Source organism: Anser anser (genome assembly GCF_964211835.1).
Source record: "Anser anser genome assembly, chromosome: 5".
Taxonomy (NCBI): domain Eukaryota; kingdom Metazoa; phylum Chordata; class Aves; order Anseriformes; family Anatidae; genus Anser; species Anser anser.
Genome location: NC_139725.1, coordinates 31192436 through 31214641, shown reverse-complemented (window position 1 = coordinate 31214641; position 22206 = coordinate 31192436). Strand labels below are relative to the sequence as shown.

Genomic DNA, 22206 nt, shown 5'->3' with positions numbered 1-22206 from the left:
GAAAAAGGAGTATATGCCATCATAAGCAGCTCTCTGCTCCCACCGCCATTTCCAGTGGCCTGAGTTGCCCCATGTTTCACTGAACACCTCGTATTTCTGCACAGATAAGGTATCTGCACGCTCAGTCAGGGAACGGCTTCCCAGGATTTAAAGCAAAAGCTTTAAAGACTACCACCCGGAACGGATGTCGAATGATTCTTTGAACTCCTTCCTTTCTCTCCCACTGTATTTCCTCAGGCAGTAGCTATTACTTCGGTGACACTGTTTATATTTTATCACCCTGAGGAAACCCAAAGGTTCAGATATTGGCTTATAGCACACAACACTGATCATCTGCAACTAGGTCAAGTGAATAGCCTGCTTCCAAAACCTGAACACAGTCCCACAACACTTAACATTTTGCAGAAGAACAGAATAAGCTCTCTCCACCTTCATTTTAGAGATGTGAAGAAACACGTGGTATCTGAAATAAGTGAGAGCTTCCAGACCTGTATACGAGCAATGCTGATGACCAATGACCATGAAAACCTGAGAACTGCATCTTTTGTAGCAAAGACACAAAATATTATGGAATTAATTTTATTAACTAATAATAATTAATAAATACAAGTGTTTTATACATAAAAAAGCAACTCAGTTTCATTTCCAGATACCAGCCTGAATATGAGAAGCTGATAGATAAAAACATTATCTTATGGATAGGCACACCTGATAAGAAAATATTGAGAAAGAAAGAAGATAAAATCATGCTATGTCATTTTTTAATGTTTAAGTCAACATATGGAAGGGACAGATCTGAAGGAACTTATGCAAGATGTTGATTAAGGAAAAATATGCAGGCTACTGGACCTACCCTACTCCTCAGACTGAGAACTGTCATAATCTAGGGCTTGCCTCCCTGGGCTTTCCTTTAAGTTAATACTGAATTGTGCTGGCTTTCAGCTAAAATACATTCCAAGCCAAATGTTTTCATCTTCTGTTTAACAAAATTATACACACAACCTGTTTTCTTTAACTGCTCACTGCTCTCCTGCAGCACTTAAAATTGCCAGTTGGGTTGCTCCATGCATCTCGGCAGCCCCTCCTAGTAAGCGACCACCTGAGACAAATGGGGTTTTTCTGAATGAGGCTGGAAGGAAAAAGCTGCCACAATATTTCCCTGAGCCCAAGTTAAGGTGTATAGCTGGGATGGGGGAGAGCAGTGAACAAATGATGGAAGGCTGCAAGGAATAACTCCAGGCTTTGCCGTGAGGGCTTTGTTGGCGGGCTGTCCATTACATGTAAAAGGGACAGAGAGACAGAGACACAAACTCTCACCCAGTAAGAGCAATGATGGGGGGCTACACTGTTGGATGACATCTCACCAGTATTTCAGCACTAGAATGTGACAAAGAGATGCAGAGAAATGTAACCAATTTAACAGCTAAGTATTTAATGAAGCCCAAAGGAATCCATGATCTTACTAAGTCCTATGTCCTAAGTCCTAGCCCTTGTCATTTATCTGATGTTCTGTTTAAATGCTGTAATAAGCATGGGATTTACCTGTTATGAACAGAACCTTAATCTGAGCCATGCTGTCTTCCCAGATGCTTGTAAAATGACAGCTACATGCATGGACGGATCAGTAACAATGGCTTATCTCCTACTTTGTGTCTCTGGAAGGGGACTCACTCTTCCCCCTTCATGCAGGAGAAAAATTCCTCAAAGCAATGTGAAAATGCACCACCTCCCTCTTTATTTCCATCTCAGAATGAAAACCTAGTGCATGGATAAACATCAGAGATTTCTTGCTGTTACGGTTTAGCTTAGAGAGCATCAGATACAAGGCAAAACGTGGCCACGTGATTCTTGGAAAAAGGGGGGCTCAGCTCTTCCAACAACTGTTGGTACCATTACGAGGAAAAGGTTTGCTGCTTGCTAACTGCCAGGTAGCTGGCTGGGCTGAATAAACACTGTCGCTACTACAGAATTCACTGAGTAACACTGGCAAATGCATGAATTTACATCTGTATTTAAACCTGACTGCAAACTGAAACATTGCTATTACCAGGAAAATAAAAAGCTCAAATGGGATGATAATACCCTACACTTGGCAAATGGAAACTGTGGCAGATGGATTTTTCCATTTATTTGGCAAGTGGACATTATACTTTTTGACACTGGCTGTAAACCAAGTGAAAAAAATAATAATTGGATAAGTAGCGATTTTAAGTAAGACTGCTGCGTTAAAGGACACATGCTGAGCAAGTGATGGATTTCATTGCTAAAAAGATCGGAGGCTCTTAATGGATTGTTAAAATGCTATTACGGAAATGGTTTAGAGGCCCACTCTCTAGAGAGATGGAGAGGGCATTACTTCTTACATACCAATTGGATCCTCAAGGGTGCACGCACACGTGCATACAGTACTCACATATGATGGAAATGTGCTGCAATGAACAAAGAGAATGTGCCCCCTGAAAAGCAAGCCCTGCCTGTTCAGTACCTCCCATGAAATGAACGGGCACCCTCAGCCATCTTTACAGTTATATCTGCGCGGATATGATTGTAAGTAACTGAGTTTGATTTCAGTCTTGGGATGTGATCACACACCACAAAACTATGTCTACTGATATGCTGCCTTGCATCATGCTATGAGGCTTCCTAATGTTAACGATGCATTTTCTCTTCTATGGTAAAGTGCTGTCAAGCCTTGCTGACAACCTTTAAAAACAGAAGTGACTACAGATTTATAAAACTGAAAGATAAGAAGCCCCTAGGAAAAAAGAATAAATCCACATATTTACTACCTGCATGTCTGGGAGAAGCTCCCACTGAGTGCCAGGCATCCAGTTTCGGCTGCTAGCCCATATCCCAAAAAGGGCGAGGTTGCAAGTGCCAGATGCAAGACATCAGACTTTTTCTTGTGGATGCAAGTTATTTTTAGGAGCACTTCAAAGTTCAAGAACAGTGATACATTTCTGAATCTATCTCCATGTTTGGTACTCTGACTGCCGGTCTCTGTAGGGTGCTCAAATATGGAGTGCTCCAGGCACACTCAGACCTCCTCTGCCACCCCTTGAGGTGGTCACAGTCAAGTAACAAAGGACACACTGCTTGGACAAAGCTGGAATCACTCTGGTGGTATCGTCAACAGAACAGCGAATTTATTTCCCCACTAGGCTTCTCAGACCTCGTATTAAAGTCCAAGTTTGTTGCTTTTTTCCCCAACGCTAAGCTTTGTTCTCATTTCATTTTTTTCATCTCCTGTTATTGTTAGGATGTCCCCATTCCAAAAGGATATCCCTGCACTGGCCGTGCTTCTAGCAAGTCGGGACAGGACATCAGCTGTTTTCATATCTTATCAAATGCATTAACATTGCAGTGGAGGTACATAATCTGCATTGTTCCTGGAAAGAGTAATTTTCAGACTTAATTTTTCCTGAGGAAGCAATGCTCATGTGGAAATGCAGTCTATGCATCAGCCTGTGTCTGTCTTCCAGGCCTCCAATAAATTGACCAATTTCACCACAGTTAAGCAGACTTGCAGGAGTCTAAAAAATACCAAGTTTATGCGTCTGGAAAATACAGCTGACCAGGTGCAAGAGTTGGGAAGCCCCATTAGTGCCATAGGGAGGGAAAGGCACGGGGGGAGTGCCAAACTTAGCATCATTACACAGTTACCATCAAAAAGGTTCTGTGGGTTTTGTCTCTTGTAATTATTTCTTATTAATCCTCTTTAATAAGTGATCATAACTTCAAACACTACAGCAAAATCTAACCACATATTACAAGAATGTTGATAAGCAAGAATATTTTACATTACAGTTACTCATGAATAACTGTTGCCTCTTTTCCTTTTTCCCCACATAGTAAGGTGACGTTTTCCTACTCCTCACACAGTATTCACCTCATTATCAGTCTTAACAGCTCCATCTCATCACTGACACAGGAATTACATAAACCTGTACAAGAATAAAATTAGATTCTGTGTTCAACAAAAGATATCTGAAAGCCAGCGTCTTGGAAAAAAAAAAAAGAAAAAAGAAAAAAAGAAAAAATTCCAGCAACAGAAACTTGTAATGTTGGAGACAATACAAGAAAACTTTACTTTTTTCTTCCCTGTCCTAAAGGTGGAAGGAAAAAGAAACAACAATCTAGGGTTATCTGCCAAAACTAGTCCTAACTTCCCAAGACCACCTTGTAGTCATGAGCTTGTCACTGGCGAGTGAGTAATCTGAACAACCATCAGTAGTACCAGGAGGCTCTCCATGCAGCAGGACATATTACCCAGGCAGAGACCAGCCGTGGTAGCTGTCCGCAGGCAGCGATTACAGGAAGCAGGGATTGCTCTGCCTGCTTGGCAGCTTCACATAACACTTTCTGACAGCAGCCTTATTCCCTCTGCCAAGCTCTGCAAAACAGGATATCAGGAGTTTGCAGAACAAGGTTACAAAATAAAAGAGCAAAACAAAAACAGCCGTCTTCAGTTGCTGTTCTGGTTTCTTTGTGGTTTCATCCTCCCACAACACTGCTTCAGCAAGTATTCCCCTCCAACACACATGCATTTCAAAATAAACATTTAAATACAACCATCTTCATTAATACAGCAATTACAGTTACGTTTACTTAATAGATCACAGACTCAAAAATCACAGGACTGTAGGCTCCAAACTTTATGTAATAAGTTCCCAGCTCATGATGATAACCATGTAGGAGCCAAAGTTAAGTTTAGGAGATAAGCCTAAGACTGCTAATGACTTAAACATCCAAAGTACCCACAGGCACCATGATTTTTCTAGACTGCAACTCAAAGCAACAATTTTTTATCAGTACCTTGCATATTCTTGTATTTCTTATATTTCTTTCAGCAGCTATCACTCTCAGGCTCTTCAAATTTAATTTCCAGAAAGTTCTATTCCTTCAAAAAGAGTTAATTTTAAATCACTCAGATAAATTTTCTTTCACAAGGACAGGTTACCTGATTTGTAAAACAATGATGTCAAAGTTTAGGCTCCTAAATTTCATTCTAAACCAGTAATGTTGCCTAACTGTCAAAGGTGTTAGATATGTGCAGCCATTACAGACATCAGCAGGATGTGCCACAACCAGTACTTCTTGAAAGCTGGTTTCCTTTATTTCTGAACCCCTTTGAACACCAAACTTCACAATCAATATTCACTTACTAGAACTATTTTTTTCTTACCAGTGCCTAAACATAGCTTTGACAAAGTTGCTTGAGATGCACTGGACCAAATTCTCCACATACGTCACGTGTGTGTCAATCCAAAGGGCACAGATCCCTCATTTCAGAAATGTGTTTGCAAAATAGAACTGCTTATCTGAGCATAATCTCAGCTAGCACACATTGGTTCAGAGAAAACAGAATCTGCACCCAAACCTCTTCTCCTTTCGAAGTTGCTACCGCTCCTCATTGTTCTCACCTGCATTCTGATACTGCACACCTACATTTCACTGAGCTGTCGGAGCACTTTCAAAGAAGAAAAATGACGAATTTTTGGTTCATTTCTTCACCTGGTTCATTTTATCTCTTTTAGTTTAAAGCCTTTTCCCCTTGTCCTATCATTCCACTCCCTGATAGAGTCTCTCCTCATCTCTCCCCATTTAAAGGTCCCCTTTAAATACTGGAAAGAGGTATATTTGGTTCAGCTTTTACTATTATATTTTCCATGGGGTAAACATGCAAGATTTTGAGCTCAGAATGAAAAGGTATCTGAAAGCCAAAGATGAAATAAATAAATAAATAAATTCCCCTATTCTAATTCTAATATTATTTCGTGGACCAAACATTTCAATCTGCTCTAGATTTAACAAATTGATCTTGTATTAACGAACTGCACATTCATTTTGCATTGCAAGTAGCATGTACCCCTTTTTTCCCCCCTCCTACACTTGGAATTCTTCATTTTGTTGCAAGACAGTTATTTATTCTGAGACAGCAGCTTGCAAAGTCCCATGCTCTTAGCTTAGTTTTGTACATCAAAACTGGAAATACATTTGAACGAACAATTTATGTTTCAAGGAGTTTTTATTATGCACTATGTCTACTTATTTTGGTTATTACTTCAGAATATTAAGATTTCACTAACTAAAGGTATTCACTGGTTTAATGTAAGTCCGTAAGATCATAACTGTTCTGTAAGGAACGAGCCCCAGAAGTTTCCTTGTGCACTTAAGAGCAGGAATTTCTCAGAAGACAGAAACATGTAAATTTACTTGAGGAGATGCATGTGTGTGTGAGGTGTCATCTTTAGGAACGAGTGGATTGTGACAGTGACCTGAGATGAAATTGTAGCAACAGTTACTGGAAGATTGCTGCTGGATTTGTCCCTGAAGTACAAGAAACATTTCAAAGAAAACTGACAAATCGTGCTGTAGGCAGGGCAAACAGAAGAGATGACAACGTGGCCCACAGGAGGTCCTGGTGGTGGCTGTCCCTGGGCTCCTCCCTTCCCAGCTCTGCACACTTGATGACCACCATAAGACTTGTTTTGGCCTACTGGGATACTGAAATCCCCCCCAGACCAAGGCTGTAGACAGCTGCCCTGGTTGCTGCATGCTTAAACAAGTTCCAAGAGATCCTGTTTTTACACAAGAGCTCAGAGTAATTCATGTTGGGGAGCAGCCGTGGAAGACATCTGGTCCAACTCTGCCATCAGAGCAGGGCCAACCTCAAAGGTAGATCAGCTTTTGAAATCTCCAAGGACAGAACTTGCACAAGCTCTCTGGGCACCTACTTCAATGCTTAACTATGCTTACTTTGTCCATATATTTCCTGTAGGACATAAAAAGCAAACAAACAAACCCAACTCAGTCCGAGTCCCATCTACAAAAATATGGACAATAAATATTTGTCAACACCTCCAAAACACTTTGGGGCTTAAATGGATGAACAACAATAAAATGAAGGTCACTAAAGGTTAAAGATGCCAAAAGAGTACAAATCATTCATTCTTAATAATTTGTTTTGAAGCCTTTCTACATGCGCTTTTCTGAAGTGATGATACTGCTGAAGTCCTCAACAAAAGGAAACTACTATAATCATCTCTGCTCCCCTGTGCTTTCAGGACTGCCTCTCTTTTTTTCCTTCAAAAAATTGCCATAAATAAGCATGGGTTGGATCTGTGGCCTCTAGTCCACCAGAGCATCCTAAGGTGCTGCAGAAAGCAATATCCAGTTGACTGTTTGCTTTCCCCTGTGCTGACAGACAGACTGACACTTGGAGGCACAAAAGTTTGCTGGATCTGGTCTTCCTCATCTGCAAGCACATCTGTTTTACGGATGCAGAAAATAAAAGAAGCTGAGAACACTCAAGCAACTATCCACCAAGCTTAAGAAAGGAAGAAAACCAGGTTGAAAAAATACCAGGCTGATCTCATGCAGAAAAGTGGGATGCCCTTTGGGGACTTCTGGTAGTTAGCAAAGATCACGCAGTTGTGCTCAGGACATCTTTGTTAGAGGTGACAAACTGGCTGAATCCTTGGTGTACAGAACAGTGAATCAAATAAATGAGAAAATAAAAAGCAGGCACACAATTCCCACAAAGGATCTAATGTAACAACTAGTACGTAGTACTACCTCTGAATTTCTTTGCTTTGATGGGTTTTAGTCTACCACTATTAACGTAGCATCATTATGTGGGCTTAATTTAAGCAAAATATTTTGCATGTTTCAATGCACTGCCAACATATCTAATTTTAGCTCTGCATTATACAATATTGCCTTTTTTTTTTTTCCAAACAAATACATGACTCATTTTATACTCAATGGACACGCAAATGAAAATTGCGTTCTATCATAACAGCTAGTAGACTTTTGTAAGGGAAATAACAGAGCGTGTTTTCCAGTGACTACAGCCACAGAATTCATCCTTCCCACTCCAACCACACTGCTGCGCAAGCTCCCTGACAATGAGCAGTGCTCTCTGTTTAACATCTCTGCAAATACCAGCTGGTGCTATGTCCGATGGAAAGGAAGGGGGGCAAAGGTGTCTCCAACTCCCAGGTGCAAATACACCCCATGCACCAGAATTGTCACCAGCCATCATCATCATCAGAGCCCAAACACAGCTCCGATCCCAAGGCAAGGCACCTAGCAATCATTCACTGGGGCACACCAGCACTTTTCTTGCTCATTAACGTTTTCTGATTGTGATTGTCACCAGATTCTTTGGAAAAAAGCGCTAAGCTCTCCCAAAAGTTGTTCCACTCCAAAGAAGCTCAAAGCAATCAGGGTGGAAGTTTCACTGTGTGTTTGGTTAAGAGCCTACTCAAGGCAAGGAAAACCAGACCTTTCTCTGTGTGGGCAGATTCCTTCTACTTTGCATGGCACAACCGCCACTGAGACTGTTATTAAAAATTTTATAACTGGAGATGTAAACTTCCTCTCTGTCTGCTACATGCTCAAATAATTCTTACTTTATGTATCTTCAAATGAAAATATAAACATATCCAAATATGTATGCACTTGTATGTGTATTCATATATATATGTATATTATATATATACAAATACAGACAAACACACATGCTTTGATCTGACATCGGCTTGGGTATTGTTTCAAAATACTTTATGACAGAAAGGTCTCTGGATGTTTACCATCCCACTGTGTTGACAGGCAAGTGGATTTCCCCCAATTATTTATGCAGTTTTGTTTATGTCATGCCTTACATCTTAAACTAGTAAAAGATAAAACCTAAATCAGAGATCCTGAGCAGCACGTGAAACTGTCCCAGGACCATCTGCTTCTCAGATGGTGATTTGTCAGCACTCTTTCTGAGAAGCGTTTTGCTGATACACACTTACACGAGATGTGTATGAAGTGAAAGCCCCGTAAGGGCTCACACAGCTCCCAAAGGATTACAATGATGAAACAGAAAACTGTGCTGGTCTGCATATAAGAGAGAGGATAAATGCTTTGTGAAACGTTACAGAAAGTGGTAAGGTTTGATTTTCAGCTCAGGCCAGAACAGGTAGCAATGATTTCATAAACATCTTATTCACGCAAAGCATCTAATGGCATCTGCAGAACACAGTAGGCAACATCAGCCTTGGTTCGAGATCTATGTTATGGAAAATTCTCTCTCTGTGTCTCTTCACTACGATATGAACTGTTAGCAAACTTGCAGTGAAATCTTGCTGGTATCTCAAAATCAAGCCACAGTGGCTCTTCTTTTATCTCTGAAAGGACATTTTGGTTTACTAATAGCTTTTCAAAACACCAGTTTGCTTCTGAACCAAATTGTTAATGGAAAAGCACATAATCATGTACTACTTCCATCATGATCATCTCACTGATTTTATCAGCTGTAACAAATATGAAACAGGCACTTTATGCACCTATGCAAGTTTTCTGTAAAACACCATGCAACTTTGATTTTGGGTAAAGAAAGGTGTCAGCCTGTTTCTCTTGCCAACAACCTATATATTTTGTGGATTTCTAAGCTGCCTTGCTCAGTTTTATCACTTGCTTACATTAAGGGTGGCTGCTCTGTGTATTAGCTTTCAGCTTTGGAGTGATTTTGAGATAGTTCTGGAAGAACAAAAATGATTTAAAGGCACAAGAAGGATCAACCAGCAAGGACAGATTAAAAATTAACAAGGAAAGTTTGACCTAACACGTCCCTGAAAACAAGGGTCACATAACAGACCATTCTCTTAGGATGAAGGTAAATTGTTCGCAAATGCTGATTTGAAAATATAAATAGAATTGAAGAAAGGAAAGAATTAGAACAATTCAGAAAATCTTCCTAGTGGTAGGGCCCATTAGCTACAAAATCTGGTCCAACTGGCTGCTTCATAAGTGGACTTCGTAGGTGACACACACACGTTTTTTCCCTTTTTTCTGCTTTAAACACAGAAGTCATCAACACACCTCCAACTCCAAATGCTTTCCTGAAAATCCTCACTAAAGGATCAACTCCAACTACTGTTAAAATTCATTTCACGGCAACTTCCCTTGCCTGACTTTTGGAAATCACCACAGACCAAATCAGCACATCCTGCAAACTGAAGAGTACAAACCAGAGAAATTCTGAATTTCTAAACTACTTCCAGGGTTAAAAACTAGCCCTCAGCTCTTCTATTATGTGGAGTATTGTGCTGTGTCTTAGAGCAGCATACTGATCTGCAAGGGGTGATAAAAAGAGAATTGCTGTTAATACAATTGGAGATGAATTCTGCAAGTGTCCATATATAACAGATTTGAGAAAATTATAAATGAAATCAAAGGATTTGAAAGTCACTACATCACAGAGAAATTTTGCTGTTCATGAACATTAAGTGCACACATCTCTTCCTAAACAGCCATTCTAAGGATTCTTCATGATTTACTTCAGAAAATTTCATAGGATTACAGAAAAATTCAGGTTGGAAGGGATCTTGGGAAGTGTCCAGTATGACTTTCTGCTCAAGCCAGGCTCAGCTGCAAGGTCAAAGCAGGTTCCTTGGAGCTTTGTCCCACGGGGTCTTGAAAACCTCCAAGGACAAGGCACAACCTCTCTGGGAAACCTGTTCACTGCCTGATTGTCCTTATGAGGAAAATGTTTTTAACAAAACTTTGAGAAATGCCATTTCCTGTATGAAACTTGAATCAGAAGGCATTTCTGTAATTTGTTTCATGATAGCTGGGTTTCTCTTCATTTATTTACCAGTTAGCTGCTCTCCACGGTGTAGTTTCACTATTAAGCAGCTCTACCAGGTTAAAATGAGGTCAAACTCTGCTGACGAACACATGGCTGAAATAGTCCTGCCTGAAATAGGTCATCTCAGAACACTTCCCAATTTTTAGCTCAAGCTAAAGTGAAACAAAGAGTTTTTCAGCATCTCAAAGGCTGAATTTTACTTAGCACTTTGCAAAAACAGTAGTGAAAGCTGGCAGAGCCAGGCAGGAAAGAGGCAGTTAACATGGAATTTGACCTAAGCTTTTCCCAGTGAAAGGTGGGCCAGTGCTGGCTGTGAAATCCCACTTCTTTCTGGAAGGAAAGAGATAGGAACCTCATGGATCGGGAACACCTGTACGTTCAGTCACTCAACACATGCTTACCTCCCCACAGCAGTTGTAAGTTACCATGTTACAATGACTGTACTTCTTTGCTGGTTTTCTTTTTTTCCCCACCAAATCAGAGAATATCCTGAGTCGGAAGTGACCCACAAGGATCGAGCCCAACTCCTGGTTCCACACAGGACCACACAAAAATCAGACCATGTGTCTGAGAGCATTGTCCAAATGCTCCTTGAACTCTGGCAGGCTTCCTGCCACGACCACTGCCATGGGGAGCCTGTCCCAGTGCCCAACCACCCTCTGGGTCCAGAACCTTTTCCTAACTCCCAGCCTGACCCTCCCCTGTCCCAGCTCCATGCCATTCCCTTAGGCCCTGTCGCCATCCCCAGAGAGCAGAGCTCAGCGCCTGCCCCTCCGCTCCCTTCATGATAAAGCTGCAGGCCGCCATGAGGCCTCCCCTCAGGCTTCTCTGCTCTGGGCTGAATAAACCAAGTGATTTCAGCTGCTCCTCATATGTCTTGCCCTCTAGACTCTTCACCATCTTCATAGTCCTCCTTTGGATGCTCTCTAACAGTTTTGTCCTTTTTATACTGTGTTGCCCAAACCTGCACACAGTGCTCGAGGTGAGGCCGCACCAGCGCACAGCAGAGCAGGACAGTCCCTTCCCTTGACCAGCTAGCCATGCTGTGCCTGACGCACCCCCAGGATACAGTTGGCCCTTTTGGCTGCCAGGGCACACTGGTGACTCATACTCAACTTGCCATTGACCAGAAACCCCAGAAATCCCTTTTGGCGGGGCTGCTCTCCAGCCTCTCGTCCCCCAGACTGTACATATAGCCAGGAAATACTAGAGCACAGGCCCTGTGCCAAGAGGAGTGAATGCATCATGCAACAGAGCTACTAGAAAGCTGAACATTTGTATTCAGGACAACAAATTCTATCGTTTCCACAGCGGTGGGCTTAACATTCCTGTCCTGTTCCAGACATCTCATAGAAGAAAACCTTACCCCAAATACTTGATTAGTTACAGTTGCCCAGTGCATACTCTGCAGTTTATGCAAAAGTTACCCTACTTGTAAGCCAGAGTGATTTTACCCAGTATTGTTGTTTTAATGTAATTTCATAGAAACCCATCTAAAACCTATTTGGAGTTAAGCTGGGGTGCATCACTGAGTATATCTGCATTCAAAAGATGCAACAGTTCAAAGAGCCCCTTTTCCACAGTGAATATTATCTTCATCTATTGTAAGCACAAACATATCCTCTCAAACATCAGACTGGCACCAATCATGGTCTGCTGAAATCATATTTCCACGTTAGGCATTGCTATCACTCAACCACAAGACACAGGGGATTAGTTAATCAGGTTTCTGGTCTTCCTGCACGTACTTGTTCAGGAGCAAAATGTGTCCAAAATGGCATCTGTCATTTGTGGCCTCTCTGTCTAGATACAGTTAGGAGAAAGCAATTGTTTCAATGGAAAGACAAAGGGAAATGAAGGAGTCCCTATACTGGTCCGTCTGTAAGCACTTGTATCATAGATACTGGGGAATTTATTGAAGACAAAGCCCTGGGTCAAGCCAGCAACTTTTTATTCCCCACAGAGAGCATGCTTGGTCATCTACAGCACTGATGACTTAGGCAGGATGTGGAGTGGATAACCCAAGGCTTTTCCATGAGAGAAAGGCATAAATTTGGTGTGGGAGTTGCTCTCTACACAAGTGGCACCAGGTAGTTGCTGCATTAATAGCTGAAGAGGGGGCTGGGAGAACAAGAATGGATTCCTTACTGCAGAGTTGTACACACACAAAAAGCACGGAGAAACATTTCATTAATAATTTCTTTCATAAAACGCATTCATTAATTCATTATCTGGGTTCTCACTATTGACACTGCAGTTACGTATTCAGCAAACTCGTAGCAAAGCCTACTCTTTCAGAGAGATGTAGGGCCTGGCCACAAACAATGCCTTTCCAGACTATTTTTGTAGACAGGCCATTAACTTGGTAACAACTTAAAACATTTTCTTTATAAATATGGCCATGTTTTGGCAAAATGCATGAATATTATAAGCTTTTTTGTTCCACATATCAGAAAAACACATGTAAAAGCCCTTTTTATTAGCTTATTACAGAATAATGACTGGCAAGAGCTGATTATGTGGGGAGTGTTCCTGGGAGGGCAGGAGGGTTAAAATCCATCAGGATTCTTCACAGCACCCGTAGTGAAAATTGCTGCCATGTCTACAAACTCCCTGAGCTTTTAGTTTTCTTTGTTGCGTCTTTTAGAAATCATGACACACTTTGCAAAGGCAAAGAGCTGAAACACAGAGCTTACACCTAGGCAGACTGAGGCTGAGGAAGAAAGGAGCATGCTCTCTGCATCCTTGCAAAGGCCACTATTGTTACACTCTGGGTTTGTTTTTAATTGTTTTCCTCTTTTGTTAGATTACTCATGCCCTTGTAACTACCTTTTCCCCTCCAACCCGATAAATTGACATATTCCGTGCATATCAATGGTGAATTGTATATTGTGCCTTTGGCATGAAACTTACTTAGTCTTTTTTCTCAATAAATGAGCAATAGAACACTGCTGTTACTGAATAACGTATAAATGTAGTTTATTACCAGCCTTACTGCCTGCAATTATTCCTGTTATTACTGTAATGGTAATTTATAGACCTGTGCTGACAGTTATATGCCAAATCGCTGGTCTACTAATAAGCCAAATATACAAGAAAGTACACAGTTTTGACTTAACATTTTGATCTAAGCTAGACATGAACACCCAGTTCAGACATGTAAGAGGAGACATTTTTCAGAGCAAAAGCAAATCAGATAGATCCAGACACCAAAATAAATGCACAGAAGGAAACTTCAAGGATAGTGCAAATATTGTCATAGCACAACATTTTCATCTGCACATTTCATATTGGATGGTATTAACATAAGAACTTTCCATTTCAAATGTTTAACCCTTTCTCATATCTAACGTAATTCTGTGCTTCTGGTTTGTGTGTGTGTGTGTGTGTGTGTGTGTGTATGCACAGGAGGAGGGATTCACTCACCTTCACTCCCCTGACCTAGTCTAGCACAACTGCAGAAAGCACTGCCATTGCCTTGGCTCTTATATGAACATTTTTAGAGACCTACAGATGCTAAATGATAAAATTCCCAAAGGTCCCCATGACACAAAAGGCTACCATTTTCTTCTCTTTCACGCTTGCAACTCTACATGTGTCAGCACCTCCTCAGGTCTTAGCATTCACCTTTAACACAACCTTCTTCTCTTCTCCCTAATACTATTCCCCTTTCAGATTTCAGTTCCCTGCATGCATAAATAGACACGGCTTTCAGTCTCCTTTTGTGCAGAAACACAACCACGTCACACAGTTCTCTAACTGACGAGTCACGCACTGATTTCAAGCTGTAGCTCATGGCAATTTGCGCATTTGGCGCCTCTGGTATCTCTGTGCTCTCCATTTTGATTTAACATTTGCTTCTTGGTAGCCCGTTCAATTAATCTTGTTGCTGTTAAACAAAGTAGCCTTTTTATCTGTAAATCCTGCCATCTGGAACTGTCTTCTACATATGTTTCAGCAAATCACTTGCTTTTAGATAGCCTTCCAGATATCTTGTCTCCACTTGATAGAAAGCAAATTTCCTTCTTTATGACCTAACACAGCATCTAGGTCTGGTTTGTCGTTCATCATACCCAAACTCCTAACTGCTGCCATGAACCAACCCCTCCCTCTTCAACCTTACAGGTACACAAAGCAAAACCCAGCTCTTTCAGATTGGGTTTGCCTTTTTTTTTTTTTTTTTTTAAACAGACCATATGACAAAACCACAAGGCATCTGGGGATACAGCCTGCATGAAAGCTTTTACACAAAATACATCTGTCTTACTGTCTTAACTGGCCAGTATTGCCTGTGCTTGGAATTACTTGTGATGAAACAAACAGCTTCCAAATAAACAGCAAAAGTCAGTTATTTGTGTCATCTACTCTGAAAACATTTGCTTGAAATAGAGCAATTAGGAATTTGTCAAACAAATGATGACAGCTGATAACTGCTGCTGATATACAGCCTGGCATTACTCTCATATTTAAGAATCAAAAAATAGACAGTAATGTACATATATTTCAACACTTTGTGCATTACTAGCTCTCTCTTTTAAGACTCAATGTGCTATCAGAATTTTAACTGAACAGCCCTCGCTTTTTAACATCACTCTGTAAACATGGCATTATAATAATTCAGAACATAGTGTCAGCACTGAGTGTTAAACAGATAACAGCGTAACCTTAGCAAGGCAACAAAAGATGCAGAAGAGGATCTGTACTCAAAATTCTCAAGTGGTCAAGTCTGAGTACATCAGGTCAAAGGTTTTTACTTGGAGTCAAAGGCCGAAGAATTAATTTCAAAGAGTATCAACTGCCCTGACGAGTTAGGAATTGAGAGCCATGAAACGTGTTTGATACAGGTATAACCAGTTGTCAAAGAAAAACTACAGCAGCTTTAAGCAAGTGATGGAAAAGCAAAGGGTACTAAACCCTGCTGTCAGCTCCCAGAGAAAACACTTTTATCATACATCATTGTTCCCCAGAGACTTTCATCTGGGGTACGACTTTAAATCATTGCCCCTATGTGAGTCATCACACTGCGTAGCTTCAGAAGGACAAAAACAACTGTAATTAGAGAAAAGAGATCCTACCAGCTCCTGCCCCCAAGTGCTGGCATGCACAGCAGGCAGCAGTCAAACTTTCTGTGTAGAGCTGCTCCATCCTGGCTTGCCTCACTTGGTGACCTCCTCATACACCATGTGGGGGGCTCTGGCTGCGATGTGATCCAGAAGGACTGCAGGAACCTTTGCGCAGGTTCTTCTGGGCACGCTGAACCTGTTTTTATCTTCTGCACTTTCAAAAGCTGCAGTCGTTTGATGAAGTTAAGATAATAATTTAATTTCCCCATCAGTTAATCACAACAATCGCTAAGAAACCACATTAAAAGATGTGTTTTCTACTTTAGTTGTGCACGTTTTTATCTTTCTCTGTAAATCACAGAATGTATGAGCCATTCGGCGGAATATGACTACCTCCAGTCTCAAGCCCAGGAACAATAGGAAAATAAAGGTGACAAACTCAAAGTTTCTTTCCTGCTAAAGGTACGAGACTTAACGTAGGAGAACACCAATGGAACACAGCAGCTACTTTTACCCTTCAGGGCATGCAATTCATCATTAAAACTTACAATTAGAGAAAGAACCTGAAAGCAACATGGGTTTTAAGATGGAAAATTCCACATGGAACAAACAGAAGGAAAAAAAACAAAAACACAACATGGCATCAGTTTAAAGCTAATCACAGCCTGAGATCTGAGAGAAAGATCAGTACATAGAGCAGCTAAGTAGCTGAAGAGTCATGGTAAATTACAGGACAGGACATAATAAGTTTTATTAACCCCTGACCTAGAGCACTGCCTGTTGGATATGTGAATACCTATGCTGCAGTTGCCTAGTTTCTAGCTAGGCATGTAATTCTTCGTGCAATCCCTTTTGGAAATCTCAGCCTGTAGTAGGCTACAAAATGCAAACATTAAGCATTCTCTATAAATCACCATACAACGTATGTGCAAACAGTATTACACACATTTTACCTTGATTCTAAATTTCTTTGACATCACTAGCTGATCTGCACCCATAAGGATCTGGGGGTTGTTTCTGCATATTTGGTACATTTGTATATGCTTTTTGCAATTAGTCTGAAAAACTGATTCCATGTCCTTCTCCCGCTTTAGCAAAGAAAGTATCTTTTACATTGCTTTTCAAGGATAAAATGGTGCCACTAGCTGAGATGCAGAAATGTATTCCTGACTTTCCCTTGCTTGTAAGTACTATCCTGACCCATTACACAGCTGTTCTTCACAAGGAAGAAAATCCCAGCTCTTCTACCTCCATCTCAGCATAGGAAGAAGTAGTCCATAATTAGATGTGAAACGGGCAAAGGAATGAATTTATGTCACTAGAACTGCACAGAACAAGAGAAATGAATTAACATCGTGAGAATTTGCTGCACTCACGGCAGCAATCTGCAGACTGGCTGAATACAAATAAAGAGACAACGTATTACAAAAGATGGCTGATTGGCTATTCTTGGCTGCCAAAAAGCTGTTCAGGATGCACTGAGAGAAAATTCCTGCAGCCAGAAAACATGATTTCTGCTGTTGATAAGAAGAGAGGAAAGGGTTTCCTCCCTCCCTCCTGATTCTTGACATTCACAAAAGGCTCTTGTACTAAAAACAAAGAAGAAATCACTTTGAATTTGATTAAAGACAGATGAAATTAGCCAGTAATATGCACTTAAAGGAAAAGATGCTCCTTGGTGACTTGAGAATTACTTTAAAATGTGTATTTTAATATACTTTGCCTAGGCTTTCTAGTATTTTTGCTTATGGATCTTCCCAAAGACCAGACAAACACAGCTTATGTTTGGTTTTTGTCCATGTGCTGCATACAAAAGGTTATTTCAATAACTGCACCAAAAATACCTGTTAGGAACACATCTGTGGACAGCACTTATTATTATTATTATCACCATCATTATTTCAGCCAAAGAAAATGTTTCACGTCATTCTTCCTTCATCTATTTGGTGGAAAAAAAATCACAAATTTTACTGAAGTCTGTCAGGTGTTTTACTTCCAACCATAATGCAGTATGAGATGCTTCCTGACAGTGGCTCTACATCTGATTTTGGAAACCCTGTATGAAGGGAAGGAGACGAATTTCTTGGGAAAGAATACTGCATTTCCAGAAATCGCTGGGAACTCTGGATTTAAATTTTGTATCCTCTCCTATCAGAGCAAAATTTAAATTTCGCATCCCCTCCTACTGAAGAAAGCCATAAATACCTATTTTTAAGCCTTTTTATTTCCAGGTATCTCTGTACAAAGAGAGGAGGAACTATTTCATCAGCCACATAACTGTAGGACATAACAGACCTCCTGCAGAACACTTCCACTGCACCAGCATGTTCTTGGCAGGTTCACTAGTGACGGCACACTTGGTAATGCAGCCGACATGGGCAGCGGTGTCCCAGGCACTTGGGCTAGGCGCAGCACCACGGTGCCCAGACCCTTCGTGACTCTGAGCACAGCAGCGAACTCAGCCCTGCAGCAACCTTATCCTGACAAACGATTTCTTCAAAGCACATAAAGAAATATTGCTCAAAATAATACATGTATTTTAATGCGTCCTTCCTCCAGGAATCACAAAGCACTTTACAAATATTAATGCATTCTCTCTGGAAGACCTCTGGGTTAGCTCTCCCAGGGGTTAGATCAGGAAACAACATTTCCCTTGAGTGAGAGGGACTTCAGCAGCATCGTCACCTTCTGGTTTTAACATAACTACTGTCTTCCTTCAGACTAGCATTTAGTCACAATCCCTGTGCTTTTTATAAAAAAAACAGCTCAAGTCTCACATTTGCCTTAAAGACTGTTGGCTAAGTTGAATAAAAAGGCTATTTCACTAAAACTGACAACAACTGGGAATAAGAGTTATCTCACAGCAACATTTGGGAATACGTGAATACCTTGGATTTCATTCTGTTCTTTCAGGGGTAAAATTCAACTGAGGCTGTAGGGCTGTAAAAACAAGTAAAATAATTAGACTGTATTGCCAAACATGTTTATTCTCGTAGGGCCACCTAAGCTTTAAAGCTAAAGGGGCATTTCCTTCATGATTCCCAGAAATCACAGTTCATTTCAGCAGTTATTAAGACTCCAGTAGTTTGGTTGCTATTGCCCATTTTTATATGCAGAAGATGCAGTTTGCCCTCAATTATTTTTCCTTCTGCCCAAAGACATTCTGATCTAAACAAGGGATTTTTTTTTTCCATCATCTTATTGACTAGTGTGTTTTCTAGTCAGCCAACCGCTGGCACAAAAAGAAAAAAAAAAAAGGCAACATGTTCTTAATGCCCAACATTTGATGACCTTGAAAAACAAAACCCTGCAACAGCCTGTGGGGAAGTCTGGGGAGATCAAAGAAACAATTCAAGTTTGTATTCATTTGAGTGCCGTCCTATGTCTGGCACTGTCTGGACTGATGCTACAAGAACTGCATGTTGCTGTAACGCTCAGTAAGCCCAGTATCAGACCTGCAGAGTCCAGTAAGCAAAAATCATTGTACTGCACTGAGTGCTGTATCTATGGCATGAAATTGCCAGAAATCCCCCGAGAACAAAAACTGTGCTTTGTACATCTAGATGAGTTTCCTTCTGCAATCTCAAATGATCTAAACCCATTACACCAGGGCATACTTGAGAAAGGTGGGGGCTGTGCAGGTACCACGTCACCTCTCAAGAAGAATAAATTACTTCCAGCAAGAAACTACATGGAGTGCTGTTACACAGCAGCTTTGTATCAGGTTTGGAGAACACCCTCGCTCATTTAAAGTGCCAGGAGATTTTAGGAAAGCAATCCAAAACTGAAGTCAGGCCCACCTGTAGATTTAAAACATCCTTATTTGTGAAGCTTTGTTAACGACAGCTGATATCAAAGACCTCGGCTTTACGTTTCAGGCAGGAGATTCTGCCTTTTGCTACAATGCTTCCTTAAAAATACCAGGCTGGAGAACTGCTTAGCCAAGAATACAAAGATAAATCTCCTTCCTATAAACCACAAAATAAACTGTTTATAATGCCTTATTTTCCCTTTCAGCCTCATTTGCTTGAAAGAGATGCCAGCAAGCTGTGACATGACAGAAACATCACTATAAAATGATTTTTAATTATTGAAATGTGTCGGAAGTCCCAGCAGGCTGTGGCATGTGTTGTTTCAAAGAGCACGAAGCATCCTTTGTGTGCTGCACAAACCTTGAAAACCTAAAGGCAGGGACATCTGTGGGCAGTAGCAGTGAGAAGGCAGACCTGCAGGAACAGCGCGTTACACATTACATGGGATGGGAGAAGGTAAAGCATTGCTCTGCAGCTACGGGATATACAAATAAATATAAAATAAATAGCAGGGTCACCTAACACACGGGGTCTGCTACAGCCACAGCTCCTTGTAACTTTCTTGTTGTGAATTCAAGCAGCACGATCCGCGTGCCCAGCAATAGCACATCTGCAGTGCTGCGCTCAGTTCAGTTCTGGTCATTCTGGTACATCCAGGATCAGTGAATACACAGAGGAGAAAAGGCGTAGGGAAGAACAGAAAGTCCATGCTGAGGAAAGCAGACCAAAGAACTTGGCTGGTTCAGCCTATTGAAAAATCCAATGGGAAAGAACACTGCTCTTTCTAAAAGCATCACAGAAATAAATACAAGACAGCAACAAGCTAACTAAGACTAAAGGAAAATGGACAGGACCTGACCAAAGGTCAAGAGAAAAGCTTGACAGTGAATTCAAAGGCAAGCTCTGCCAATTAGCAGGGAAGTTTCCAAAGAGCCTTTTCATCAATGGCTGGAAGCAAACCCCCTCCACGCTGCTGGGCTGCCACCTTCCCAACTGGCCAAAGGACCCTGTGACAGGATTGTCTGTAAGAGCAAAATACAGGGCTCAGCAGCCCTCAGCAATCTTGGCTCCCACCTTCTTCCTGCATGCAGACATTTCTGATGAGAGCTGTCTAAACGTGGCCAGAAGTCGATTTTGTCATTCGGTGATATGCCCGAGGGTTGTGGCTGCTCTACCAGGAGAGAGGAAGAAAGGGAAGCCAGGCAAGTTTATACCTCCCAGCACGGGCTGCTTGAGAATGCTAGCAATAATGAATAAACAACTCCCTAGCATTTATATCGCTCTGGGATTTTAAAGTATTTGTTGTCTCCCACCTCCTCACGCAGGACAGCAGACAAGCATCAAGGTGAAAAACAGGAAACAAGGAAGGACCTCTGGGATGTAGCTCAGTTACGTGGGTCCTCCACTGGAAAATAACTAAAATCCATTACTGTGGATAAGGAAATCCAGTCAGAAGCACACAGGCACTAGAGGACGGGCAGACAGGTTACACTTTGCTTAGTGCAACCACGTATGTGACAGTCAAACCATGTCTCAAATCCCAGACTGTACACCTGATCCTCTAATTTCAACCTCAGAGAGCTGAGGCTGACCCCAAAAGCAATGAGAAGGATCAAAGGACTCTTTTCCTTACATTCATCTGACAGTGCAGGAGAGAGAGGAGTCGTGTACGTCTTTTCTTAGACCCCAGAAACTCTTTCTGTGCTGGATGGTTACATGATTCGGTACCTTTCTGGAAAGGAAGTTCATTCAATAGACTAAAACAAGAGATGAGTCAATGATGATGCTATAACAAACGAAACATGGCCAAGAAACTGAAATGAGCTTCCTTGCTGTCACACCGAAGGGACATCAGTGCTGTTTCTCATGTTCAGGACACAGAGGGATGCATTCACAATGACTTAGGACAATTTGCCAGCTTCCCCTCTTGTCAACAGAGAAAGGTTACTCCAAGGGGAAATTCAGAACACAAGTTAATCCTTCTCTGAATTGCCCTTTCTAGGAACCCTTGCTGATGGGCAGAGGAATATCACTCACCCAAGGCTCCAGGTTTCCCTTGTAAATATTTCTTGAAGAAAGACTCCAGCATTTGTGATTTTCTGCGTAAAATCCGCAGGAGTCTTTTTGCCCTATTTCAGACAGCTTAAAATATTAAGAGCCTATTTTAACCCTTTGTGTTTTGAAAACCACTCATGCTGAAATTTCCATAGTCACCTGCAGAGCCACTGGACACGTTTTTTGGAGTAAGAACATCATAAAGATTAGAAGTCAGTACCCAAGAAAAAAAGCAGAGGGTTATAAAATAAACAAGCCCTGAATAAAGAGTGCACAAGACAGGATAAGAAGTTCACAGTCACACATGCTTGGCAGAAGTGTGCATGACCTCATATCTATTCCAGGTCGGACGTTTTTTAGCTGGTGACTTTATGGGTTCATCAGGAGCAGAACACTGATTCTCTAGCCCCCGAAGCTTCTTCCTAGCAAAACGAAACCAGAAATTCAATAATCACTAGAGGGAAGCAATTTGGTACATCCCATCCAGCAGAGGGTAGCTTACGCACTTCTTAACAGCTTAGAAAAGACTTCGTGGTTGTTCTGCTGCCTCTTACAAACAAGTGACCCAGTGCAGCAAACGTCCCCTCCCATAAGGCACTAGACACACAGCACAGATGTACCCAACTTCCAAGCA

General features: G+C 41.3%; 1 protein-coding gene across 16 annotated transcripts in view; it reads right to left on the bottom strand.

Moving 5' to 3' along the window:
• RGS6 (regulator of G protein signaling 6) overlaps positions 1 to 22206 on the bottom strand; it is a 278204-nt gene that overhangs the window by 148309 nt on the left and 107689 nt on the right. The window lies entirely within an intron of this gene.